We start from the raw sequence: 8002 nt of genomic DNA, 5'->3' as shown, positions 1-8002 counted from the left end.
ATCAGATTGGTTTCCAAAGTGGCTGCACAGGATTGGCTGCACAGTGGTAGAGCCCATGCCTGATATGGGAGAAACCCTGGTTTCTCTTCCTAGTACCAAAAGAAAACAATAAAAGGTAGCTACACAATTTTGAAATCACATCGCCAATGTGAAAGAATTAATGAGTTAGGGCATCTAGTATTGTATTCCAGAGGTGTGAAGTGGGTATTGCATTGACATTTTGATTTGCGTTTACTTAATGATTGATATTGGGCAGCTGCTATATACTTGTGTCACTCAGATATATTCTACTTTTACAAAGTTTCTGCCAATCTTTTGGGGTTTTGTGTGTGTTTGAGAGTTCTGTATATTATTGTTACAAAACTTTTTCATACATGATGTGATTTGCAAATATTTCACTCTTTTCAGAGTTTTAATTTTTATAAGGTCAATTTTCCATGTATAAATCATGTCTTTGATGTCAAATATTAAAGGATCTTTGCCTAGCCACAAAGCCTAAAGATTTTTCTCTAAGTTTTACATTTTACATGTAAATTCATGTTCATGATCAATTTTGAGGTCATTTTTGTATAAGGGGAGGTTCAGGTTGAGGGGGTTTTGTTGTTTTGCCTATGGATATCCAGTGCCATTGGTGGAAAAGACCATCCTTCCTCTATTGAATTGTGCATGTTTGCCTCATTTGTGTGGCTCTGTTTCTGGGATCTCTATTCCATTCCACAGATCTTTAGGTATTTGGGTTGATTTGTTCTTTCCTTCCTCTTTCTGCTTCCCTCACTTCCCCCCTTTTTATAATTAACTTTGTTTGTAAACGTTTTCTATCATGTTTCTTCCTGGTTTGTAATGGCTTCTCTAGGATATATACTTGGAGGATATATATATATATATATATATATATATATATATATATATATATACACACACACACACACACATATATACACATACATACACACACATATATACATACATACAAATTATATATATATATATATATATATATATATATATATATATATATACACACACACATATACTCTAGGATATATTACTGAACAACTATGCAACTGAACAAAATAGCTGGGTGCAGGGGCACATGCCTGTAATCTCAGTGACTGTAATCTCACTGAGGCAGAAGGATTGCAAGTTCCAAGCCAGTCTCATCAATTTAGTGAGATCCTGCCTCAAAATAAAAAATAAAAAGGGCTGGGGATATTGCTCAATGGTTAATTACCACGGGTCAATCCACAGTATAAATCAAACACACAAAAATAATGTCAAATTGTTTATAAAATGGTTATATCTATTTATGTTCCTGACTACTAGCATATGAGTTTCCCCTGATAATCTCCAACATTTTTTGTTTTCTTTTTTGGTACTGTGGATTAAACCCAGAGGTACTTTATTCCCAGTGATTTTTTTATTTTGTGATAGGATCTCACCAAGTTGCTGAGGCATCTCTGGAACTTGTTATCCTCCTGTCTTAGCCTCTGGAGTTGCTGGGATTATAGGTATGCACCATCATGCACAGGCTCTTCAATTTTTTTTTGGTAATGATGGAGATATTATTTTAGCTAATTTATAAGTAAAGACTAATATCATTTATGGCCTCAAATTTCACTTCACTCAATATTAAAGAAGTTGAATATCTTTTCACGTGTATTGGTATATGCATTTCTAAATTGAAATGCTTACATGTGACAGAATATTACCAACACTCATATTCAGAATTTCCCAGGCTTGCAGTCAGGAATGACCAAGTGATTGTGTTCTGGTTAGCAGGATGTAAGCAAAAGAGGCCTCTTTCAAGTCTGGCCATAAAAAATTTTGTGTGATTTTCTATCCCTATTTTCCTGTTCTATATCAGCTTTAGAGACTACATACTTCAGGTGGCATAACTAACAAATGGAACAGGGCAACTCAAACTGCTTTACTTTCAATAAAAATTGAATATTCCTTATACATGTCTTTTAGGGTAGAACATTTTGTGGTAAAACGATGTTTTTTTTTTTTTAATTTTACTCTCCTTTTGTTAGTTTTACTGAGTTCAGAATTTCAAGCTGAATTTCTCCCTCTGGTTTTCCTTTTTATTTAAAAAAAACCTGGTGGATAAACATAAATATAGCACAATCACCTCTGATTATTCTTATTTTATAAATGCAGATCTGTGATCTATAATGTGAAAGAAACCTGCAGTTAGTATTGAAATGCATACAGATTTTCCTTCACTCATTCAAAAACTTTAAATTCACATAAACTTAGAATTTCATCAGTACACACTATCCTATGACAAATGATTCAGAACAGGGTGCAAAGAAACCATATGCTAACATATCCAGAAAGTTTGTTAATTAAAAAAACAAACAGAAGTAACCATGATTAAGATACAATAAGTTATTGATAACCAAATGTGCCCTAAGGGCACTGTCAAAATAGAAGCTCCAGCAAAAAAAGGCTATAGATACACAATGAGAAAATGAACTGCAAGATGCACACATGTATAATGCTGGAAAAAAAAATCACAGTCCTCCAAAATTCTTCACATTTCAGACTGACAACTTCCTCACAGAACTTTAAAGATTTATAAAATCCCACTGTTTTTGGTGTTCATTGTTTCGGACAACTCACCCTTATTTCTACTTTGGTGGAAAAAAAAAAAAAACCCTTCTATATAGCTCCTTTTCCCTAGCTGCTTGCAAAATTTTATTTGCTTATGTTGGTATGCTGGCTACTGAAAAGTGTTGTAGGTATGGATTTCTTTTCCATTAGTCTGCGTGCAATCTTCTACTTCCAAGAGAAAAGGACTAATTTTTCTCAATTTTAAGAAAAATCACATTATGGTTTCCCCAAATTAATGACCCTCCTTATTCTCATGGTTGGTTCCAAGAACTCTTAATTAGATGTATGTCAGAAGTTTTCATTTTATCTTATAATCAGAGGTTGGCAAAATTTCTGATACTTTCTCAGTTAGATGTCAGATGGGGGCTGGGGCCATGGATCAGCAGTAGCATGTGTGAGGCACTTGCCTGGTATGTGTGAGGCACTCAGTTTGATTCTCAGCACTGCATATAAATAAATAAAGTGTATCAACAACATATATATATATATATATATATATATATATATATATGTATATATATATGATGTCAGATGGTAAATATTTCAGTCTTTGAGAGTCAATTTCAGTCACAATTACTGAATTTTATCATTACATTCTACAAAAGCAGTTGTAGACATGATATAAATAAATGGATGTCACTGTGTTCCAATAAAACTTACAAAACCAAGAAGTTGGATTTGACCTGTAGGCAACTGTTTGCCAGCCCTAATATCTTAATTTCTTTTATATATATATAGTTTTCTTCTCCTTGAGTCCTTGTGCTGTACCTGGTATTGTATTTGAATGTATTTTCCAGCTCACTATGCACATGCTGGGCAAGTCCTCTACCGCCACTGAGCTACATCCTAAGCCCCAGATCATTTATTTTGTCTTCACCTGTGTTGCAACTGTTTTAACTCATCCACTGAGGTTTTTTAAAAAGTTGTCTATTTCAACACTTTATTTTCTAGAAGTTTCATTTTTTCTAAATCTGTATATAACCTCTCCCCACCCAATTCTTTAAACATTTTACAAATAGATGTTCTTCTGAAGTCCCCAGGGAGAATTGGGTGAGAGGTTATATATAATTTCTGCTTTCAGTCATTGTAAGGTTGTTATTTTCTTTGTTCATCTTTGATCATGAGTTAATTTCCTAATCTTAACTTGTGGTGATTTGACTTCTTTCTCTAGCCAGCCTGGGAACTTTAGCCTCTTGAAGACCTTCGACTTCCCACCTCACCATTGGCCAGTGACACAATTAGCATGCTTAGCATGGCCTTTAACATCGGACTTTGAAGAAGTTCCCCAATCCAGTTGCTTACTGCTCTGCTCCCAACTAATTGTGGTGTAGAATACCAAAGAGAATTTTACTGCCTCTGCACTCAAAAATAGGTCCCATGAGACTGTGGTGGTGGTACATGCCTGTAATCCCAGCGGCTTGGGAGGCTGAGGCAAGAGGATTGAGAGCTCAAGGCTAGCCTCAGCAAAAGTGAAGTGCTAAGCAACTCAGTGAGACCTTGTTTCTAAATAAAATGCAGAACAGGACTGGGGATGTTGCCCAGTGGTTGAGCCCCTGAATTCAATCCTCAGTACCCCCTCCTCCCCCCAAAATAGGGTCCGTGGAAAGAAATAAAATTGGCAGTTCTCTAAACTTCATTCTAATCTAATTTTGATTAAAATACTAACAGTGTTTAAGTTCATTCAACTTTTACAAATTAGATAATAATAAATTTTTATATAATAACAGGCAATTCAAAGGTTCAGGTAAGTAAACTGTGGTGGCATAACTGACAATTCATTTGGAAGGGAAGAAAGTATTTGTTCCCTATTTCATAACACAGATAAAACTCTGGAATTATACTATAAAAATATCTGGATTTTAGGTGCAAAGAAAAAAAAAACTTGATGTGGGAATTTAATATCCAGATATCATAAAGGAAAAGTCAGATATGACTACATAAAATATATAATTTTAATGGGAAAAAAAGAGCCCCAAGAGACCTACAATAGATTATTAAAAAAAAAAAAAAAATCAAAACAAAAGGCTAACATCTAAAAAAACCAAAAGCAAACAAAATAGAGTACAGAATGATTAGAAAAAAAGGCCAAAAAGAATGACCAGGCAACTCACATGGCAAACAATTAATTCCACTTGTAGCCTGGGAAATAAAATTGAAAGAAAAAAATTATATATTCTTTTCAATCTTATTAACAAAAAATAAGTGGTGAGAATAACGGGAAAGTATTTTCAAACTTGTAATAATACGAACTACTCTGACATATTTTGGAACAGTTATCTGACAGCATCTAAAAGTTAAAACTACTTTCTTTGTACCTTCTCACTCAGGAATCCTGTTTCAGAAGCTTTACCCATTTAGAAATAAAAGTACAATTATGTAATACTATATAAACAGAATATTTACTTCAGCATTGTTTGTTAGTGGTAGAAAAAGGTAATAAGCAATTGGACCGAGGGAACTTTTTATATAAATATGATAGAGCTATACTAGTGAAGGATAAACAACCTTTAAAAAACAATGAGTGTAGTCCATCTAATGATCTAGACCTAGATAGATGCTCATGATGTATTAAGTAAAATGTACGGATAGCCATATTTTTGTAAAAATAATTCCCTTATAACCTCCTCTCCACATGTCCACATTTGGATCAGTATAAATAATACAGACAGATATCTCTCTCTCTCTCTCTCTCTCTCTCTCTCTCTATCTATCTATATATATATATATATATTCTTCCTAGAATTGGAGTAGAGGATAGAAATTTTTCTTATTATTTCTAAACATTTTTATTTAAGTCACATCTAAAAGCTTTGTAATTAAAAATATTATAAAATTCATACTTGGAAATAATATTCAAGTATAAAAGAGTTGTAACATGATTTTTGAGCTGGCAAATTGTTTTTGACTGTTTACTTCTACATAATTATATACAAATTAATAAACAAGTAATGTATAAGAATATTTGTATGACAAAATATATACAAAGAATATAGAGAATTATAAAGAAACAGAAATTGTCCAATAATAACTATACTAAAAACAACTGAATTGTGCACTTTAAAAAGAGTTTTTAAAATAATTTAAAGAGTTATTATAAAGAAAAACAAAGGATGGGCCAATGTGAGAAGCCAACATAAAAGAAGAAAATAACAAGTTCTATAAATGATCTTTCAGAAAAACTACAATTTGTATACTGAAAACCATCTACAGGAGGGAACATTGACAATAAAAACCATAATTACTGGAGCAATGATCCTGGGAAGTTAAGAAAGAATTGTTAAAAGATGCCCTAACAGGGACAAATGAGATGAGAACAAGGACAAATTCATTTTTTGTAAAGGAAGGGAGAGAAGAATATATCACAGTGATGATTGTTGTAGTGGTATTGGAAGCCTGTCAAAGATCTTAGGATTATTTCTGTCACCTCTGTGAAAAAGCAGCAAGAAATGGGTAGCAGAGACGGATGGTGGGTGAGGTGATATTGAATAGATGTCTGAAGTGGAATGGAGACATGAAGTAGCTGACTGCCTAGGGAGAGTGAACAACGCATGGAAACTTAATTTCCGGCCAACACTAAGGCTCATTTGAGATTGTGCTCAGAATTTTAAAGTGAGAATGGTTATTGAGGTTGCATGTTTTTTTTCCAAACATATTTAGTTTCACGGATGCAGAGCAGGTGGTCAGATTTCATAAGGATTTGAGTTTTGCCAAGTGAATACAACAAAGGAAGAAGCAATGGAGTTGAGAGGGTATGCAAGGGAATGATTATAATAATGTATTATAAATATAGGACAAGCAGAGAAGTCAGAGTATGAAAGGGAGAAGTACTGTGTTTTGTTTTATGCTGGGAATTGAACTCAGGGTCTTGCATATGCTAAACACATATGCTCCACCACTGAACTACACCTCCAGCCTGAGAAGCTCTGTGAAAAAGATTAATGGGATTGTAGATCTTGGTGAGGTCTTAAAGACTGTTGGTGTCAAGGGCTTATACAAAGGAATAGACAAGAATAGGAGGAAGCAGTAAGAAAACATGTATTGAAATTAACTTTATGGAAGGCTTTTAGTAATTGGTTATAGCAAAGGAAAGGGGTGCTGAACCTGTTTTTGTTCATTAAGATTAGTCTGATGAGATGAAAAATTTGAAGCTGGGAGCTTTTAGGGAGAAAGGAAGGAGAGAATGGTTTGCAAGTGGCATTGCAAAGGTCAAGAAGAGTCACTAAAAAAATAAGCACAAAATGAGAGCTGCAGGGATTAGAGCAAAGGATCTGAAATGTTAGTGTGTATGAAAAGCAAGTGGAGGGCTTGATCAACTACAGATTGCTGGACCTCACAACCAGACTTTCTGATTTGGTAATTATGAAGTCTGAGAATTTGCATTTCTAAAAACTTCCCAGATGAAGCTGATACAGCTGGTCCAGGAACCACATTTTTTTTTAACAACTCAGAACAAAAAGAGGAAAGAAATATTTACTTTTTATGAATCCCAGAAACAACAAAGAGGTTTTAGGAGCTGAAGAGCAGTGATAGATGTTACCAGAAAAGAAGTTCTCACAAAACCAGATTGTAGTTGAAGACAGTTACATGTAAGAAGAGAAAACAATCTAGTACAAAAATAGTGTATAACATTGGAAGAATCAGTTATCAACCAATACTCTTCTCCACTAAGCTGATTTCAACCAACCTATGAAAACTTGCCTTAAATTTGAAGTTAAGTGTCCATTTGGCTCTCTGTATGTAATCTTTATGTTATATATAATATTTTAGGAAAATAATATAATACATACTGTTTAGTATATACACACTAATTTCTTGGTTAAAAATAGATATGTTTCAATAGGAATAGTTATCACCTTAATTCTGGTTGTAACAACACTATTTTAGCCACTAATCATGTTTTTAAAGTGATGATCTAAAGATATTTTAAAGATTTGTCATATTATAAAATAAATAAGGTCAAGAAAACTTTCTTATTCTTTATAAAATACATACACACTTCGAATTTTTACTTTAGATGGTATCAAATAGTGCCCGAATTGTGTTATACTTCAAGAGTCCAAACATTTAAAATACATGAAGCTAATACACATGATTTATACAACTTGAAAATGACAAAACAAAAATATTTTACAGAATAGTTAAATAATACTTTCTATAGTTAAGTAAAATTAAACATTCATTGCTATCACTTATACATATTAATAAATATCTGATAAATTCCTACAGAAACTCGCATACATAATATTTACTGATATTTGGCCAAATTCAACATCTTTCAAGCCATAGGTAATATTTATTTAAATTAAATTCAGTATAAATTTTGAATACAGAATCAGCAGAAAACCTTATAAAACCTGATACTCAAGTATTATTTATTAGAAGCTCT

Source organism: Marmota flaviventris, chromosome 10 (genome assembly GCF_047511675.1).
Source record: "Marmota flaviventris isolate mMarFla1 chromosome 10, mMarFla1.hap1, whole genome shotgun sequence".
NCBI lineage: Eukaryota > Metazoa > Chordata > Mammalia > Rodentia > Sciuridae > Marmota > Marmota flaviventris.
This window is presented reverse-complemented; position numbering follows the sequence as displayed.